The following is a 20653-nucleotide window of genomic DNA, read 5'->3' on the forward strand; positions in this document are numbered from 1 at the left end:
AGGTGTTTTCCCAGAAAAACAACTTCTTTGAGTTCTCTGGGATCATAGAATCATTTAGGTTGGAAAAGACCTCTAAGATCATCAAGTCCAACCGTTAACCAAGCCCACCACTAAACCATGCCACATCTAACCACCTTTTAAATGGGAGCCAACATCCAGGGATGGTGACTCCCCCACTTTCTTGGGCAGCCTTTTCCAATATTTCTGATTTAAGCCAGGATGCAACTGGCATTTTTGGCCACCTGGGTACACCACTGGCGCATGTTCAGCAGCTGTCAGCCAGCACTCCAGGTCCTTTCCCACAAGGCAGCTCTCCAGCCACTCTGCCCCAAGCCTGTAGCTCTGCATGAGATTGTTGTGACCCAAGTGCAGACCTGGCTCTTTGCCTTGTTGACCCTCATAAAATTGGCCTCAACCCATTTATCCAGCCCCTCTAGATTTCTCTGTAGAGCCTTCCTACCCTTCAGCAGATCAACACTTCTACCCAACTTGGTGTCATCTGCGAACTGACTGAGGGTGACCTTGTTTTCCTCATCCAGATCACTGATAAAGACACTAAATAACACTGGACCAAATACTGAGCCCTGGGGAATGCCATTAGGGACCAGCTGTTACCCGGTTTTAACTCCATTTACCACTACTCTCAGGACTCAACCAGCCAGCCAGTTTTTTTACCCAGCCAAAACACCTATTCAAGCCCCGAGCAGTCTCCAGCTTCTCCAGGAGAATGCTGTGGGAAATGGTGTCAGGCTCTTTACTAAAGTCCAGGCAGACAACATCCATAGCCTTTCCTTCATCTGCTTTGCGATTTAACCCCAGGCAGCCACCAAGTCCCACACAGCTACTCTCTCATTCCCCCACCAGCAGGATCAGGGAAGGAATCAGAAAGGTAAAAGCCAGAAAACTTGTAGGTTGAGATAAAGACAGTTTAATTTGGAAAGCAAAAGCTGTGCAGACAAGCAGAGCAAAACAAGGAATTCATTCACTGCTTCCCATGGGCAGGTATGTGTTCACCCATTTCCAGGACAGCAGGGTGCCATGGCCTCCATGGGCTGCAGGGGGACTGCTTTCTCCTTCTGTGTTGCTGATGTAGTTATAGAAACAGTTTTCATTGACTTTTACAGCAGTTAGGCTTTGGCCATTCTAAATTTCTCCCTGCACAGCATCACGACATCCTTATAGTCCTCCTGAGTTGCCTGTCTGTCTCTCACACTCCCTGATATTCCTCAACCTACTCATTTCCTCCCTGAGCTCTGTCACCAACTGTGGGAGTTCCTCTACCTGGGCACACTTCCCACAGGTGTTCCCAGTGCTGCCTCAGTACTGGCACAAGCACAGGGCACACCTGGCACCAGGATGGCAGCATGTTCCCCACTGGAGCTCACTCTGGGCAGTTGCCTCAGTCGTGGTGGGTGAAGAGTTCAGTCAGGCCATGGCTTTCTGCCAAGTGGATACCACCAGTCCCTGGTCAGGCTGGCAGAGCTTCAGCACCCTTCCTGCAAGAACTGCCATACCAAGTGCTGTTCCAAAGGTTATTTGTCCACCCTGGTCACTAGTGCTGTACAGAGGCTTCTTTTATCAGTGTGGGGTGTTTGGCTGCTGTTGCTACTGTCAGCTATTGCTGTGCAAGCTGTGGGCTCCAGTTTGAGAAACACCCCCAAGCCCTGCGCTGGAGCACTTCACTGCCACCCAGGCCGGGCCCACATCTACTCACCTCAGATCCTGTTATTGGTTTAATCTTTTCCGGAACACCATTATATTAAAAACCTTTTTAGTCGCACCTATGGTATTAATATTATCTGTCATCTACAAATATCTTGCTTTCATTACAAGTGATAAAATGCATAGTATTTTCTAGTATGCATATATTGCATTTAATTCAAGGTACTAAGGATATTTTTATAATAAAGCTTAAATGAAAGAATTACTTCACTCATCAATGAAATGTGCTTTTAGAGGTGAAACACAACAGCTGTTTAACATCACAAAGCAATATCATTGAATAATTTAGTTCACAAATTTGAGAAGAAAGGAATATTAATTCAAGGGAAACTCCAGATGGAACTTGGGAAGGCAGATTGTCTTTCCAAGACGGTGTTACAATTTTAACAAAAAAAAGAAAACAGTGTTTCCTGCAATACTTTTACTTTCATAATCTTCTGTAAAATGTTAGATAGCAACAAGACTTTGCTCATTACAAAACATATCACTATAACTCTGCCATTATAAGGCTAGGCATAATTGTCCCTTTTTAATAATACTCATAAGAGTGCCATGATTTATATCAGAAGACATAGGGATATAAGATTAAATACATTTGATCAGATCATTAATCTATTTAAGGCATTTTTTTTGTGCAGCAATGGTTAGTATCAAATGTTTTCATAGCTAATACTAACATTAAAAATATCGGCAGTATGTAATCTCCAAACATGGAATAAATTGTTAACCAGATTTAATCCTAATTCCCAATTAGTTACTGATTTAAATTTAGTGTATATCTGTTTTCTAGGTTATATCTCTCTGAAGTCAATATTTTTATAAACAGCCAAATATCCCTGGAGTTTGAATGTTTGTGGCCATCAAACATATTACACATATTTTTTTTTATATTACTGATGACTTTGTAGATATGTGCAAAAGATGAGAACTTCAGTAGGCAATTTCCTTGGATGCAGAATATGATCCTAGTAGGACATGTTTCAGTTTGATAAGCCTAAAATGAACTTTTACTGTGTCTAAAATTTGAATGGAAACATGCTCTGGAAAATCTGATGGTATATTAGGTCATCAATTAACGAGATCAGTTTTAGAGCGCTAAGAGCTTCAGCTGGTCATATCCAATTTTGCTGTTCTGACAGGAAACTACATCTTTTTAATTCCCAAACTTTCAGTAAGGAAGTCCATCACCAGAAAGTTATTTAAATAGAAGTCTTAAAAACCTTGAGGCATAGAAAATTGTTGTGCATTATGGATACTTACAAGAGATGACAGTAGCAAAAGAGCTTTAAATCAGACAGAAAAGGACAGTTTTAGAAAAATGACATGCAAAGTTTAGGGGACCAGAGTCCCCCATAAAGTAGGGACCAAAATAATGCCCAGAAAATTTTAAAGAACTTTATGTATATCTGGAAAAGGAAAAGGAAGAAGAGAGGGAAAGAAGTTCATAGTCCAGGAAAGAAGAAAGGAAAATGGAAGTGTAAGCTGTACACTCAAGAATGTGTTACAGAAATTCTTGTTGAATTTTTTGAATCCTGACTTTTGAAAGTGGTTCTTACATAAATGCACTTGAAATCTTTTTTGTTATGCAGTGTTGTACCTCGTTACAATGAATTGTTTAGATTCTCTGAGTTCCTTCTCTTCTCCCTTCTTTAAAATTGTTAGAAGGTGTGTGGGGCTTTTGGGTCATTCCACTTCAACCTGTTATTTATGCAGTCTGGAATTTCTGAGGGACTTTGTAAGATCAGGGTCTTACTCCCTGAAATATCCAAGGTCATAATAAAACATGCTTTAGGGAGAAAGGTCCTTCAGTAAATTATATAAGTAAATTTAAATTTTGAGGACAGCTAACATACAATGTTAAGTGCTAATATGATCACTTTTTTTCTGCTACATTAGCAGAGAGGGTAATTTCTGACACAAATTGGTTTGACATGATACAACAATACCTGAAATGTGCTTCATGCCCCAAAGAGCTTACAGTCCAGGGTAAACAGCTACCAGTGAATACAACAGCTGGGGAAGCAGAAGGTAGTAGGGAAATTATAATCAGTGAGATAAGCTGATGAGTCAGAGCTCATCAGCTCATAATCCAAAATATAAGATGCTATCTAACACTGTCACGACGAGACAATTCCTCATGTAGGCTCTGCATTGTGCCTAAAGTCTCGCAAATATGGACAATTGTGAGCTGTGGGAATTTTCATCTACTCCTATTGTTGAGTGAAATTTTAGTCATCAAAGGAAAAGCAAAAAAAAAATAAATATGCTAAATGTTATCCCAGATGACAGAAGGGGTATGAGGAACCTATGGTAGCTATAGCCCTGACCATTTTATCTCTAAAGGACTGCAATTATCACTTGGCTTTGCCATCATAACAGAGCATGGCACACTGTTACCAAGAGGCGATCTGATGCAATCAGCACTCTTTTAAAGTTTCTGAGAGCTGTTCCCAGACAGATCACATCAGTTGCTTCTGGACTACTGCTAACGAGTTCTAAAATGTGAAAAATATCTGTATCCCAGTAGAGGTGCTATGGCTACATGGATATCACTAAGAAAGATCAAAGCAAACTCATTTCCATAAGGGAACCTAAAGCAGCTGCCAAGGAGGTGTCTCCTGCAACATCAACTCTTACACCGCCAAATACATATATCATAGAATCATAGAATGGTTTGGGTTGGAAGTAACCTTAAAGATCATCTAGTTCCAACCCCCTGCCATGGGCAGGGACACCGATACACCCAGTAATTGATACAGGCAAAGCTGTGAAAGGGGGCCCAGAGGTACTGCTCAGGAGAGTGCTGAAATGTCAGAGGTCATGAGATGTCACTGGTAATAGCCCAATTGCCCCACCATTTTTGTGATATGATAATTGCATGAACCTGAACTGAAGTTGCCTAGAAATACAGTATCTTACAGAAATACACAAAATTTTTAGTCTGTAAACTTGTCTGTAAGGAATTATTGGCTACAGTAAAAAAATTTCAAAAGGTTTTGTTTTTCCAAATTGAATTTGCTGCCATCTAAGTCAGCTATTGACTATGAAAATGTGCTTCAGAAGTGAAAAGGATGCATCATACTCTATGTAAACACAAAATATTTTCAAAGGATTTAAAAAAAAGGATTGTGAGCATACTTACACAAAGAAGAAACAGAAGAGTCAATATTGCAGTTTGTTGATTGGCCTCTGAAAAATTGGATTATGGATGGAACAAAAACACTTAGAAACTGTTACAAGAGACTGAGTTAATTTTTCAAGAAAAAGAGGTAACGCAGTTCAGAAGAAAGCATATGGAGATTATTGATGATAATAGAATAAAGGTGGATTAGAATCCATAATGCTGAGAGTTGGAAAATCATGGAAAATGTAGAGGAAAACAAGAACAGCACATGAAGGAAATGCTGAGGACCAGCAAAAACTAAGACAATGTCAGGTGTATTGGAAAATGGAATGAGCTGCAATAGATTCTGCCACTTTTCAGAAGTTTCAAGCACCATCATTGTATTTGGCTGTGGATAGCACAGTGCTAAGGAAGTTCCCTGTAAGGAGGTGAAGAGAGATGTGACAAAATTTGAATCAACTACCAGAAATTAAATGAGACATTTAAAACTTTTAAGATGGATGTTAATGAAGAAGCCATGCTGTTGATAGAAGCATTCTGGAAATTTCAGTTAAAGAACTACAGATATTGGAAGGTAAAATAAACTAAATGTGAGTGAATATATGTGTCTTAGCTGTATGTGCAAATAAAAATAGAAAAGATGCAATTCGTAATAGCACTAGTACAGAGAAAAATCATTTTGGGTTGAAAGTGCATCCTACTCATGTTCGTAATAAAACCCTTGTTGAAGATGAGAATTGAGAAAAGTTTTAAAAGGTGTATTACTGGGAATAGATAGTCTGTTAGCATGATAGGCTATTAGCATGATAAACATACCTATAGGAGTCTAATCTTCATGCTGTGGAGACTTGTCCTTATATAAAAGTGAGAGTTAAAAGAGGAGATACATGGGCTTCTTTGCAGTAGGAATTGCAGGACAAGGCTGAGAAGATGCACCTGTGACTGTGCTTCACTAAAAGAATTAGATGAATATTAAAAATATTACTACTGTATCTGATGCATTATGTTTAGGAGGACTCTTGGTTGGTGCTCTCAGTAAAAAAGATTTCATGTCTGTGTAAATTTGACAATCTCTATGGGACATATGCTCTACCCAAAATGACATTTGGGTTTTCTGAGGTTCTCAAGGTATTTTTCTTTATGAAACTTCATCTTCTGAAAGATTGCACTTTATCACCAAGGGCTACAAAGTGATTTGATATGAGTTGGACACAAGAACAGAAAGCATAAGCAACATATCTTCATATATTTATGGTCACCACTTCTGTGACAGCATTATAGACAAAGTGAGAACACATATTCCTTGAAATACTGAACATTATAATAGACATTCACAGATAAACTGAATGCTTTTTGTCACCAGTCTAGTGAGTATTCACTGCACTGGATACCATCTCAGATTTTAACAAAAGCCCAAAATTAAAGATACATCAGCCATGAGGTACTGACATGGCACCAAACTAAGCTGCCTATGAATACCTCCAAAGATAATCTCTTCAACATGCAAGCATTGGTCTGTTTTCTTTGTTACAGAAAGTTGCAAAACCTGTATGACAATACCAACAAATAAAAAAGAAGTCGTTGACCTCATTTTATGGGAGTAAGGATGCTCTCAAGGCTTGCTGAAGAGGCTGGAAATATAGGCTGTGTTATGCTTAAGATCCTGACAGAGCAAGAGAAAGTGGTTATGAGGAGAAAAAGTATCTTAAATTTGCTTACAGGAGAAAAAAATTATTCTCAACTGTCCAAGGCAGTTGAACCCAGAAGATCCCACAGCAAAGCAAAAGACTGAAGTTTAGTTCTGCTGGATGTGATGTACTTCACAAAGTAACACCTACCAGTAAGACAGCAGGCACTGTTTTATGCAGTGTGACCTGTAGGTCATGTTCTGTTGGAGCCGTTGTGTTACTGCATGGCTTCATCCTCTCACTGTGTCAATTCTGCAGCAGGTTAGAAGTTGTTGGAGATCTGCAGTAGTACCACTCACTGTGCATTGAGATAGAAATAGTTAGGATCTAGAAACCCTGTTTTGAACTGACTTAGCTATTTGGTGAGATGCTGGAGGAGAGAGACTGGATGAAACCACGTTTTATTGCTTTCTAACTAAAATGTCAAAGGAATGGGACTTTCAGAGCGTGACTCAAAGTAGTTCCCAAATAGAGTTCCCAATTCCTCTGCTCCATGAAGTCAGCTTTCTCCTGCAGGGAAGCAGCTGGGTGGGGATGTGGTGACCAGGAACAAAGTGTCATCTTCTGGCAGTCTTGACTGTCTGTGACGAAGCTTGGTGCCTCACACATGGGCTTCTAAATACTGACAGCCCGTGACCTGACACCTCCCATTTCTAATGTGATGTGTCAAAACAGCTATCAGCACAGTAACTATCCAAACAGATGATGCTGAGAACTCTACATGAACCAGGAAGAAAAACAGACCAAAGAATGGGGAAGCAAAATCTGCCTGTGGTGCTCACCTCTTGTACCCCTTGCTCATTCTCTCTTTAGCTACACTGAAGCAGTGCTGAGACACAGCTATCAGCAAGAGTGACTCCTGTACAGATTTTCCAACATTACATTAAGGTAGGAACTGTCAGATATGGCACAACTCATGGCCACACATAGACAGCACTGCACAAAACTAGATCATCTTTTCTTCGTAAGTCATAGAGATTGACTTTCCCTATTTCTCTGATTCATTTTCCATCTGTATATCCTGGTTTTCAGTCAGTTTTATCATGCATGGTCCATCACTATTTTAATTAACTCCATTCATTACCGTAATCAGATGAGACTTATATTTTGGACCCAAAGGAAAATTAAGCTTGTTCACCTACCACATTTATCTTAGAAGTAAACTATCCATCTAGTTTTTTAAGGATTGTGTGATTAGAAAAAAAATACCATTTCAACCAGTAAGGTATAAAAAAGTCGCTAGACTGTAGACCTCAAGGCAGTAAATCAAACCCACAAACCTCAAGGAATCTGATATATCCTCTTGATTCAAAAGACTAATTTAAGGATTGGTGCTTCTTTACTACCCCAGGAGTAACTGTTTTCCTGGGATTTTGCTGAAAACATTACAAAGATAATGGGGAAACTGTAAAGTGCATTTCTCAGTGTTGCCATATGTAATCCTTCAAGTTCTCCTGTTAGGAGTTTGTTCATCCACTACAAGTCCTTCCCACCCATATAGGAAAAGGAAGAATCACATACAAAATGTATAAATAAAACAGAAAACAAACAAACAAAAATAAACCCAACCCACACCCAAAACTTTTTCTGTTACAAATCTAGAAGTCTCCCATCATGACTGAATCAGTTCCTGTTGTCATTTTCACATACCCAACAAGAAGTCTGTGGTTAGGGAGGATAATTGGATCAGTTTCCCCAAAAGAGATTTCAGTGAAAACAAGCAGATGGCTAACTCTTACATAAGCAGAAAGAAGATTATTACTGTTTGATCCTTTGTATATGATCCTTCCCTTTCCTTCTTCCACCATTTCTCAGCTCAACTTCTATTTGAGCCCTACATTTTGTGCAATGCCTGAAATTGGACTCAGCTTCAGTAAGGCCATGTCTTTCTGAATGAAGCATCTGGTATGTTGAAATCAATTGAAATGCTCTTGAATATATGAGATGTTGAGATATTATCCAAATGCTCTAGAGTTCACATAGCATCATAACTACAATGAAATACAAAACGGATCTGACAATTCACATCTGACATTTAGTTTGGGACGTCTTAGTGTCCATCTTTCAAAAGAATGTAGAACAGCAACATATCATCTCAATTTTAGATTCTTGTAAACGTATCAAGCTGGACACTCAAAATAGCCTTTTTTTTTCCAATGTTTTGGCCAGTGTTTTATATTCTTTATGCAGCTTAGTGCAGCTGCAGTAAAAGAGGTCTAATACGTTGGCTTGTCTGAATAGGACTTGGTTATATAAAACCACAGATATTCTGCTAGCAAAGGGTTTCTTGATTGCATGAAGAATAGGGTGGCCAAAGAACAGAATGTTTAAATAATAGGTACCAAGAAATTACTCAAATGCAATGATGAATATACTAGAACTTTTATGTGTGAGGAGGGAGTAATGTTGAGCCTGTTCTCTTTTAAGAGCTGTGATATCATGGCAAAAGTATTTAGACCAAAATGAAAAACGTTTTGAAAAACTTCATAATAGATTTGTGTTGTTGGACCAGACAGAAATGAGAGGAGATATCTTTATATCGTGCTAATTCCTCTTTTAAAAGCTGCAGAAATTTTGTCATTGATCTTAGTGGAATGGAATATGACGGGGTGAAAAAGAAAGTTGTAGGCTGCTTTTAAGGAGGTATTGTTTTACAGGAGCAGTGAATAAACAAGATATCCATTATAAGGATTTGAAGTCAGTTTTTATTGTCTAGGAACAGCCAAGAATCTTAGTGTTTAAAAGGAGCTCTTTACTGACTGAGCTTTCCTCCTTCCTGCTTGACTGCTTATCTCCATACAAGAGCCAGAACAAGACTCAGGCAATACTAAATCACATTTGGAATCCTTGATTCAAAGTTTTTAATGGGTTGAGACAGTAGTGCATAGGTCTTTTTCTGGCTTTTCTGGTACAGGAAATATCTTTCCCTGTACTTGTAGAGGAAGGATTTTGATCTGCCTCTTACACAAAAATAAAAAATAAAAACAAATGAACAAAATAAAACCTATAGTATATATATATACAAATAGTCACAAGTTTATCAAACTTGAAAATTGAAAACTTCAGGGACAAATTCAATATCACATGTGAAATAGAATGCATCTATTGTATGAGTATGTCCTAGTTTACAGCCTGGAGCTTTACCTTCTTTGAAGTTTCCTGGCATGATGTCTCTATATTTCAAAGTTAGGACCTAGCGTATCCTTTTATTTCATACATAGATATTTCCCTTGCAGATGTCTGGGGTGTGACTCTGCTTTAAAATAAATATACTTGTGGTGCTGCTTGAAAGTGTCTGTGTACACATTAGAGGCTTCATTCAGTTCCCCATGTAGAGATCTCACACTGTATGTGATGTTGTTTAGGGTCTCACTGGGCTTCCACCTGCTACTCCAGCAGACAGAACTCTTCCACAAGGTCTGTGTCATGTCCAGTACTTGGTTTACATTTTAGCTGCCCCAGGACAATTTAAATGGCACAAGAAAGCATGAGCAACCTAATTAAGTTCTACCTCTCCAGTGACTACTGTGAACTTAAGTTCCCAGTAAAACAGTAACAGTTTACAGTCAAGCATCCTAATCTGTACTGAATTTTAGTCCTGAAGTTGGAAGAGATTAATTCCCTGCTTTGTCTCTAAAACTGTGCTTGCAGGAGAGATCTGAATTCAAAGAGAGCACACACAAGCCCAAACATTGTAACTCTGGCTAACAAACATTGTCAGGATACCACTATAGGATAACTGAAAGTTGACAAACTCTACTTGACTCTTTGCTCTTCAGTTAACTGTGGTGATCACAGGCTCATGCCTGAATGAAGAGAGTCATTATGGAGTCAGAAGTTGAAGGCATGGGGTAGTTTTCAAGTAAAATTTATCCAGCCTTTTTAGTAATAAATGTATTATTTTCCATTATGTTTTAAGAGATAAACACAACTTTTACCCTGCTAAAGCTTAAATCTTTGGTTTTCTTTCATGAATTGGAAATCTTCTGGCAAGTTATAAAGCAGCTGGTGAATGTGGTTTTGGTTACAGAACTAAATGGGGTTGTTTAAGGATAGGTGTACATGCCAGGAGCCATTGTTTTACCTTGGAAAGGGTTTTGTGTCAGTAGAAGCTTAAAATATTCCCTGTCTACCCAGTGAGGCATGTCATCCCCTCAGCTGTGGCAAAACCACTGTGGGGCTGCTCTAAGTGGGAACAGAACTATGCTTCTCATTTAGTGGCAAACAAAAAATTTGCTTTTCAGTGGTTTGTTTTCCAAAAGGGGGATCATTTATCCATCCCAATTATCCTCACAGCTGGTGATGTATGGGAGAGAAGTGCTTTACCATAGTACAGAAACTCAGAGGTGTAGCACAGCTGGGATGGAGCAAGGCTATAATTTCTTGGCCATAAAGCATGTTATATGATGAAGCTGTGACTTAATGTTGAAGTTGCATGACATATTGCCACTGGAACCACAAATAGATTAAGATATTTCCATACCCTCACACCCTTACAGCTTCTGCCTCATCCCTTCATCACTGCTTATCCACCTCCCTCCAATGCTGCTTCTGCTGGCACAACAGCAGCAGGGGAGCAGGACTTGCTGATTCTGGCTCTATCAAAATCTGGCTGCACAAAGCAATAAACACACCAAAAGGAGATACAAGTGGACCTTTTCTACTCATGCTGGAAAAAATCCATCACATCCCTCACAAGACCCAGGTTAAAAGTAAACTTCCTCTATCCAGGATGGTTTACCGAAAAAGTTTCCAGCCAAGTTATGCTGTTTGTTAGAATGACCATATGGGATCAAACCACCTGTCCCTTTAGCCCTGTATCCTGTCTCTGGCAAGAGACAGTAGACAACAGCTCGGTAACCTCCTGCTCAAAAAAAATAGTGCTCATTTGCCCTAGCAGTACTTTAAGCACAGCTGTGGGAATGGCAAAACATAATTTATAAGTGGAAAAAAGATAATGCAGAAAGAGACAGGGCAAAACCACCAATCTCTTTATCACACCTTTAACTATTTGGCAAATTAGGACATTCCTAACTCACAGAAAAGAGTTGTGTAAACCGTCTACTATTGCTAGTATTTATTTCAGGTTAATTTTTATATATAAAAATATTTTATTTATAATAATATATCTGGAATTATGAAAATTAAAGGCATCCACGTCTTTCTCTTCAGCTAGACTAGAGCCTAGACACTAAATCATACTTTCCTACAGAAATTCTAGCCAAAATTCCTTGAGGTTTTTAGCCAAATCAGCTTCCCTACCTGAAAAATTCTTAAAATCCTTTATATGTGGGAACTGTATCATTTTTTGAGACAATTACAAACAATTTTCTTGAAAAATCTAACACTTTTCATCAACCTTGACTTTGAAAGCCTCTTGTTTGTGCATGTAGAGCAGAAGTTGCAGAAAAACAGAGGCAGGAAAGGTTAGGAATACAGTTTTGAAGGTAACAACTTCTCAAGTTCATGGGTCAAAGAAGAAGCCAGAGCAATGTAAATGCTATTAAATCTTCTGTACTGCAAGCAGTCTCCTAAATATGTATATATACATACAGAGTCTGGCTGCAACCCGGATGTATTATCATTCATTATTCGCCCATTGGGGACCATTGGGATAGTCTCAGAGAAAAGAAGAACAAGAATTGTAATAAGACTTTCTGACTATGATGCCAGGAGAACAGTACAAGCCTTGCTGAAAGTGCAAATAACAATTAGCTCTTCAGTCTCCAGGGAGACAGGGGGTAAAACTGATGGAACATTTGAGAAATGCTTCCCGAAGAGATAAAATCATTCAAAAACCTTAAAGAAATTTGCAAGAGCGAGATATTTCTGTGGCTGGTTCCATTTTTAGAAATTAAGAGGAAAGGTTACATTCAGATCCCGGGATGTACACTTAATTTATTTAAGCCAATAGCATTACTTTCTTAAAGGCAGCACTATTTAAGGTCAAAATTTTGACTCCTTGGTTTTGTTTCTCAGTTCTTTCACAGACCTTCTCTGTAAGGGAACAAGCAAGGGGAGATAAAAATATAAAAAAGAAAATATTTTTTCAGCTTTGAAAATTGAGGTCTTGTCATTGAAAAGTCAGTAAGTTCATGAAAAATAAATATTTCTAATGTGGTTTGTCAAAAACATGTAATACTCTCATTCAACTCCAGCAATTACCATCTACTGAGAAAGCCTGTAAATGCTGTGCTCTGATACACCTGGGGTGTGCTTCCATTTCTGCCATTGCATGAAGATCTGTGTAAAAAGTAACACCATTTTCTTTGCCACAATGAGAATGTGTTCCACATACTACAAGAAGTTAGAGGGAAAGGGGTCCTGTTGTCTCCCCAAGGCAAAAGTTCAGAGTATAGTATTCATTTCCTATTGCAGTAAATAAATTCATGGCAATGAAAATTACCACTATGGAAAATTAAAAAGGAATGCACTTAAATTAAAAGGGAACTCACTTAAGCTCAAAAAATCATTACAGTAAATAACAGAAATCACTGAAATACACATTATTAAGAACAGGTATGAATATAGATAAGCAGACATCACTAACTGATACAACAAAATCATGTAAAAATGTTGTAGTTTTTCTTCTGGTAATAGATACTGAAAACCAGAGTAACAAGGCTCTCACGCTTTGTTTAACATGAATAATGCAACTATTTCCTACGTATTCAGGAATATGCATTTGTACAATAAACAGCATAATTACCAATGAGACACATTAAGAGTTAAGGTTCTGAAATGTAAAGCAGCACAGGGACAGCACCTGTTACTGAACTAAGCTAACATTTTCTTTCATAGCTTTTCACCATCACGTGTTTGAAACATTGCTGTTTTCACTTGCTTTTTCCTATGTTTGGCATTTGCCTTATATGCTTATAGATGTAGATTTGAACAGATTGGTAGGAATAAGAGGATGATATGGTCTGCACTTGGTGTTTTCTTCCAGGCTAAGGATTTTTTATCAGCAGCATGAATTTTGAAATTTAACTTTGTGAGCTGAGCTTCAGTATCTTTTTGCCAGCACATTAACCAACACTTTACATAGTGTGTTTTGTTATGAGATTTGAAAAATTAAAGCCATGATTGGGAAGAGATGGGAAGAAAGGAAAGGGCAGAAGAACAAAGAATGATCTAGATAAATTCACCTACACCCAGGGAAAAATTAAAAAGTAATAAAAAAAGGATATAAAGGATATTTACTTATCATATAAATAAAAAATTGCCTGCAAAATCTATTTTATTTACCTGATGCTTTTGTTCAGTAAAAAATCCCAGTAGCATAGCTCAGCTAATGCAATTATCTCCTGCTGTAAATAACAAGAACCCCCCTGTTATTCCAATCTTGCTGTGTTGGCCAGTGTTGACTCTTTAAATACTGAGTTCAGTTTGTCAGGTGTTTCGTAGAAACCAACACCTCTTAAGTACTTAGCCGTGTGTGTCAAGATTCAGTCGAGAATTGATTTCCTTACAGCTATGTTATAAAATCCATCAAATAAGTTTTTCTGGGAGAAATGTTGACAGGGCCTTAACTAGATAGTGCTATTGAATGCCAATATAATTAGCTGGGCAGATGACACAAATTATGCAGACTGCAATTCATTTCTGGCACTACTCATTTTATCAGACCTTACTAATTTTGCACTTGTCCCTTTTGTCTTGTCAACTGAAGACTAATATTGTAGATACCTGGATTTACACAGCTGATAAGTCTGATTGCCAGGAGTTGATATGAAGTCCGTTCAGAAAAAAGTCCCATTGCCACAGTAATTGCTACTTTTGACATGTGATAAGACAAGGGGGAATGGCTTTAAGCTGAAGGAGGGGAGATTTAGATTAGGTATGGTGAAAAGATTCTTTCCTGTGAGAGTGGTGAGACACTGTCACAAGTTGGCCAGAGAAACTGGTTGCCCCATCTCTGGAAGTGTTGAAGGCCAAGTTGGATGGGGCTTTGAGCAACCTGGTCCAGTGGAAGGTGTCCCTATTCATGGCAGGGATGTTGGAACTAGATGATCTTTAAGGTTCCTTACAGTCCAGACCATTCTATGTTTATATGAAATTCTCTTAATATTTCTTTTCCTTATCAGTGTTTTAAAAGTCCTACTAATTTTTAAGGAACTAGAATGACAAATTCTGTAGATTATTAATATCCACTGGGGTTTTCTGGATACTTTTTCCTCTTACAAGTGACTCCAATATAATAATAATGAATACTGTTACAGCCAGCCAAATTCCCTTCCAGATTCAGAGAAATTTAAGTAGATGTTTAAAAATTAAGGTGTTAATGGTGGGTTATTCAACATGAAGAAAATAGATGAACCTGAAAGTAGTGAATGTGATATCTACTGAAATAGAGAAGTTACTCATACATCAAGGGAAATACAGATGTTAATGTAAGAAATCTAGTATCTCCTGAATTATTGTGATGTCTTAATTCAATAATTCTATAAATAATTGCTTCTACATCCTAAATTATTATTTCTGAGACACAAAGAGGAAAAGTATTTTGTAGCTTCAGAAACTTTTTCACACAGAGGGTGGTTGGGCACTGGAAGAGGCTCACCAGGGAACTGGTCACAGCACCAAGTCTGTCTGAGTTCAAGAAGCATTTAGACAATACTCTCAGGCACATGCTGTGATTCTTGGGGAGGGTACTGTGCAGGGCCAGGAGTCGGACTCGACGATCGTCATGGGTCCCTTCAAACTAAGCATATGCTATGATTCTTTGATTCTAAGGATGACTGGAATATAGCAAAGAATAAAAATAGCTTCCCCAGGAATATTTTTTGCTATCATAAAAGTGGTGGGCTTTTTTCCTACAACTGGGAAAAAATTTTAGGAAGCAAACACATATGCTACCATGAAAAGAAAAAAAAAATGGCTTCAATAGAGACACGGGAGAGTTGATTTATCTGACTTACTGAAATAGTGAACTGAAGCAATATTCATTCTATTTAATCTTGCAACCTTTCCTGTTTAATTTCTTCAACAGCCAAATCTTTGACTTTTTTCTATTTTCTGTGGTTATCTGCAACTGCCTGGGAATGCGGTAAAGGCACACAATATGATTTTGGTTTCTCTCTGTGTGTTCCGCAAATCCTGTACACACAAGGGTTTGCTTACAAAATGTAACTACATTGTATATGTGAGCTACATCAAACCACTTTGCAAAGCAAAACAATTCCATTTTCAGTTATTTGAACCATCATGTTCTGTTAACCCCTCTGAAAAGACAGTATGGATTATAAAACAGGACATTAACTTTCTTATAGAAAGTTAAGCTTCTCTACAGAAATCTTTCTTGAAGTATGTAATCTTTATTAAATTCCTTTGACCAACTTAAAATTGCAAAGAAAGGACCTCAGTCATTAAATATTTCATGTAAAGGGGATTATTCCATTTCTTTGTCTTAAAGTCTTCTGTCTTAATTTTGTCTTAAACTCTTCTAAAGACTTCTATCCATTCTAGTCCTATTAAATTTTGAGGGACTCTTTTCTTATGTGACAGAATGAGCTGTATAGACAGTTAGCTGCTCATCATGCAAATTTCCTTCTGTGGAAATGTTGCTCAGTAGGACACCACCAAAGTGGTTTCATTAATTTCACACCACTCCCCAAAAAGCCTCATATTAGTAAGGTTCAACAAGTACTTCCCGTTCTCCTCTCTTCACGGTTGATCACATCTGAATTTGCATCATCAGACATTGTCTTTCTATTATCTACACAGGAGTGAGGCACCAAACTTCAGAGTTAATGAATCCTGATTAACTTTATCTTCATTGGTTTGGAAGGAAATGTCTAATAATGGGATTTTTTTCCCTCTATATGCAACTAGTATTACTGGGTAGAAGACAGTTACCTGATCTTCTGATGAACATTTGTAGATCCTAAGTTCTGAATAAAATCCAAAGAATGATGATGTTATGTTCATTATGTTTTCCAGTGAAATATTTTTACAGTAAATAAACAGTTCTCAGTAAATTCTTCCAGACACCTGAATTTCTTTTATATTTTTCAAGAAAGCACTGTGAAGTTCAAAACTTTTGACTGTATCTTGTCTAAATGGATTAGGCATGACTCTTTTTGACCAGTAAACATCACTTGAATTAGCAGTGGGGGTTATGAAATAAACTGCTTATTTATTAAAAAGGGGCGTTTGTAAGGAGAGCAAAAGTTGTGCGGGAAGATTAAATCCAAGAATATCGTCTGATATTCTTGGATTTAGCAGATGAAGCTATTCCCATCTCGAAGCTGAATCTCTTGATAGTTCATCTAGACAATACCTATCCTCCTAGGAAGACTTTAACTGCATTTACAGCCCACTGAATCCAGTATAGATGCTCTGAGTGGTTAAAAAAATGAATGGAGAAGGGACTGAACTAGTGTTCATGGTAAGGGGTTGGAACTAGGTGATCAATCTTTAAGGTCTCCCCAACCCAAACCATTTTATGATTCCATGATCCTGAATTTGCCTCCTTCATGTCCCAAGGTGATTTTCCATTTAGAAAAAAAAACAACAAACAAAACCAAACAAACAAAAATCCAAATACTAAATATCTTCTTACAATATAGATCATCCTTTAGCTATAGAAAGTGTGGCTCTTATCTGCAGAAATTTTAAGCAGAGGTAAATGCATAGTGTGGGTCAGTAACACGTACATTCAATTAGTTAAGAGCTTGTGAAGACCAGAAAACTTATTTTGGTTTAACTAAATTAATTTGAAACTAAGCTAGCTAGTGCAGTCCAGATGCAATTTTTTATCCCTTACTTGAATTGCTTTGGTAAAGGTAAGCAAAAGCCTCAACTATGAAAAGCAAATGATAATGGTAGTTAATTCAATTGACATGCATCTACTTTAGAAGCTTGTGCTGCCTATACCACAATCATCCGAAAAAAAAAGTAAAAAAGAAAAAAGGTAGACATGACATGGTCTACCATGTCAGGTAGACCATGACACTGGGAAAACATTGCTGTTTACCCAGTTTTCTCTTATCCCTTTCCCTTTATGTTGTCTATTAGTGGTGTGATTCGTGGAGTTTGCTGGTGAAAGGAACAGTTAGATCACAGGCTGTGGACTTGCAGCTCCACAGCTGCATTACCATGGCTTAACAAATTATCCCTGACTGTGAGCCACTGGCACAGTTGTGGCGCATACTCATGGCCCACCCTAAAAGTGATGTAATGCACTGAAGCTTAAACTTCACTGAAAGAGTTTTAAGCTAAGTCCTGTTACCTTGCAGATGGGACAGATTAGGAGTAAGCATGTGGGCAGTTACCATCCAAAAATATATCTCATCCAAGAGACGGTAACCTATTCAGTTCCCATAACTCCTCCATGTTCCAAAGCCATAAATCTTGCCTCCTTTATAACATCAGCCATAAAATCTCAACGAGTAGCTCTTGTATTGGATCCACAGTAATCCATCTGGAGCAGAAAGCACCAGCTTAGCTGCAGGGCTGAGCTCGGTGTCACCACATATCACACGCTAATGAGCTAATTCAAAATATTGAAGTGCCTGCAAGTTAAGGGGGAGTTTTAGTCTGGCTTTTCAGGAAATGTAAGAAGTAGTCACACTGCATGTCAGCTTCTCCTTCCTTCAGTCTGCTTTCTAGGAGTCTCCAAAGAGGAGGGCTTAACTGAGACAAGTTTGGTACAGGTATAAAGGATTAACTTTATGTTTTCATAAGATTCATGCAAATAAACAGCTATGTAATGGAGTGCTGCCTCAAAAATCCCCCTGCTGAGAGGAAGACTGTGCTTTTAGGTCAACCCCATATTAGAAACTAGAAAATCCACTTGGGAGAATGAGTCAAAAATTATCTGATAAGGTGATTTTGCACCCTAAGACTTTGCATCTTATTACTTCAGTGAATATATGGAATCTTATCTCATGCTTGAGATAGCATAACAATATGAGTGAAACTTCTGTAATAGTTAGACTTTCACAGTATCTTTCTTCAATTTAGACTCTTTAATAACTAGCATGATCACAGGTATCACATTGTGGCTTAGTGTGTTTGCTGGCTCCCCCTGACTTAACTTACATGATACAGTGGCATCTACAGCAGAGAGTGAGTGGGAAAGCTACACTTAATCCATTTTGGGAGTCACAAAGCAGAGTCTGAAATCACTTGGAGCATAGTCTTGATGTATGAGATAAAACAGAATTTCCAAATTTTTGGGCAAAATTTTTGATACAAGAGATGATGCAGCCCGAGCTACAGCCCTGCTGCACTATGGCCCTGCCTATGCCTGGCTGCTAAAGTTGGATGAGTTGTTCCCCAGTTAGAGTGCCATGTCTTTTCCAACTTTACAATGCTCCATTTCCAGGGTGCTGCCTGGTAATGAATTTGTCATTCACCACAGATGCTGGAAACATCCCCCAGTAGAACAACCAGTCTCAACAATTACAGGCTACTCCATGAAACATGAGTAGGCAGTACAGATTTTGGCTAGATTGCATACTAAAAAAAAATCTGTGTAATGTTCTTACAGGAGCATTAATTTTTTCCTTCAATGAAATACATATGTGTTTCCATCCCTGGAAGTTTTCAAGGACAGGTTGGACGGGGTTCTGAGAAACCTGGTCTGGTAGAAGGTGTCACTGCCCAAGGCAGGGGGCATGGAACGAAATGATCTTTTGGGTCACTTCCAACACAAACCATTCTATGATACATGTATTAATTTCAAAGGATTGATGCATTGGAATTCTGTATCTTATCTTTTATTTTGAATAATTGAAATATTCTTATTTGTATTGTTTAATATTTTAATATTATGAACTAGGACTACAAGTGTCACTGCATGTGACCCCTGAAGGGGTATGATGACTCTGATAAAGAAGTTCTGAGCAGTTGCTTGTTCCTTACCTCTTTGTTTGCACTATTTTCAGATGCAGGGTTAAAATATGGCAGTTTGGAAGGGAAAAACATGACTTTGAGAAGAACTGTTTGTACGGATAGGACCATAAGGTCAGCTGGAAACTGCTGCAAGGAGCCTTCAAAATTCAAGTTACTTTAAGTAGGTGGTTCTTACTGTATATGTTAACCTCAAGGGGCAATTGTTGTGGAATACAACTGAAATCAGTAGCCTATAATAAGAAAAATACATTTAGCAAACTGTGTATCTGAGAAATGAATGGGGCTCTATATGACCTTCAGGCATCCTCCATGTGAGTGGACAGAAGGTAAAACACCCAAGTGCACACATAGATGTATTAGCATAGATTTAGTCCAAGTCTGTAAAACTTAGGAAAAAATAACTTTAATGTATTACTTGCTCCTGTCTCCAAAATGTACCAATTGTCCGATCTACTAAAGGAGTGGAAGGAAACTGCCTTCTGTAACTGGTGGTGTTTGACATGTTGCTATTTAAAACCCATTTAAGCACTTTTCCAAACGCCAAGGAAGAGTCCACTAGGCATCATTAGAATGAACAAATCCTTGTACGGTTGATGGTGTCAAGTCTCGTGTGCCACATCTGCTTCCAGGCCTATGGTAGTGATTTTTAGATTGATTTAGAGAGGTCCCTTTTGTAATAAGTTTTTTCATTCAGTATTCACAGAGGGGTGGCAGCTGCTGCTGGCTTTCATAGAATGAAGGACAACTCTTGTATTTAGATGGCGGTGTTAGCAGATGAGAGGTTTCTAGCTTTCTTGAGATTTGCTGCCAATCTGGGTCTTGTCTATCAGAAAGTATTTTTACTACTCCTTTTCCTCCTGCTTTCCAAATAGTCGTATCACAGCACAGTACATAAAATACCATCAAATGGGGTGAACAACTTCACTTATACTGAATTTTCAGTGAACTGGATACAGTTTTGATGATCTAAGTGTGCAGATCACTGTTGTCAGTGGCCACTTGCATCTGCATCTTTCTTTGATATTTATAATAAATGTATAGCCAGTACAAAAACTGCTTCAACAAAGGAGAAATTGAGATAAGTGGAGTCACATTTCTTCAAGAGTTCAGGAATATTTGAATTTCAGAGGGCACAGATTTTTTGTCCCAAACGCTGTAACAGCAAGAACACTACATGTCCCTGAGGTTACCTTGGTCTGGTCAGAAGATAATTTGAACAAAAGACAACATACCTGCAAAAAACATCAATTTTATTACA

The 20653-nt window shown here is 38.2% G+C and overlaps 1 protein-coding gene across 2 annotated transcripts in view; it reads left to right on the forward strand.

Annotated features, from left to right (window-relative positions):
• Positions 1–20653, forward strand: part of TENM4 (teneurin transmembrane protein 4) — a 750083-nt gene that overhangs the window by 41123 nt on the left and 688307 nt on the right. Inside the window, exon 1 of one of the 2 annotated variants that reach the window (XM_039384003.1) lies at positions 19539–19555. The exons of the other annotated variant lie outside the window; for it this stretch is intronic. The gene's annotated coding sequence lies outside the window, so the exon portion shown is untranslated. Of the gene's footprint in view, positions 1–19538; positions 19556–20653 lie in introns of those variants that run through there. 2 annotated transcript variants of the gene reach the window in all.

Source organism: Pipra filicauda, unplaced genomic scaffold, assembly GCF_003945595.2.
Source record: "Pipra filicauda isolate LSUMZ 115617 unplaced genomic scaffold, ASM394559v2 scaffold335_size1511353_pilon, whole genome shotgun sequence".
Lineage (NCBI taxonomy): Eukaryota > Metazoa > Chordata > Aves > Passeriformes > Pipridae > Pipra > Pipra filicauda.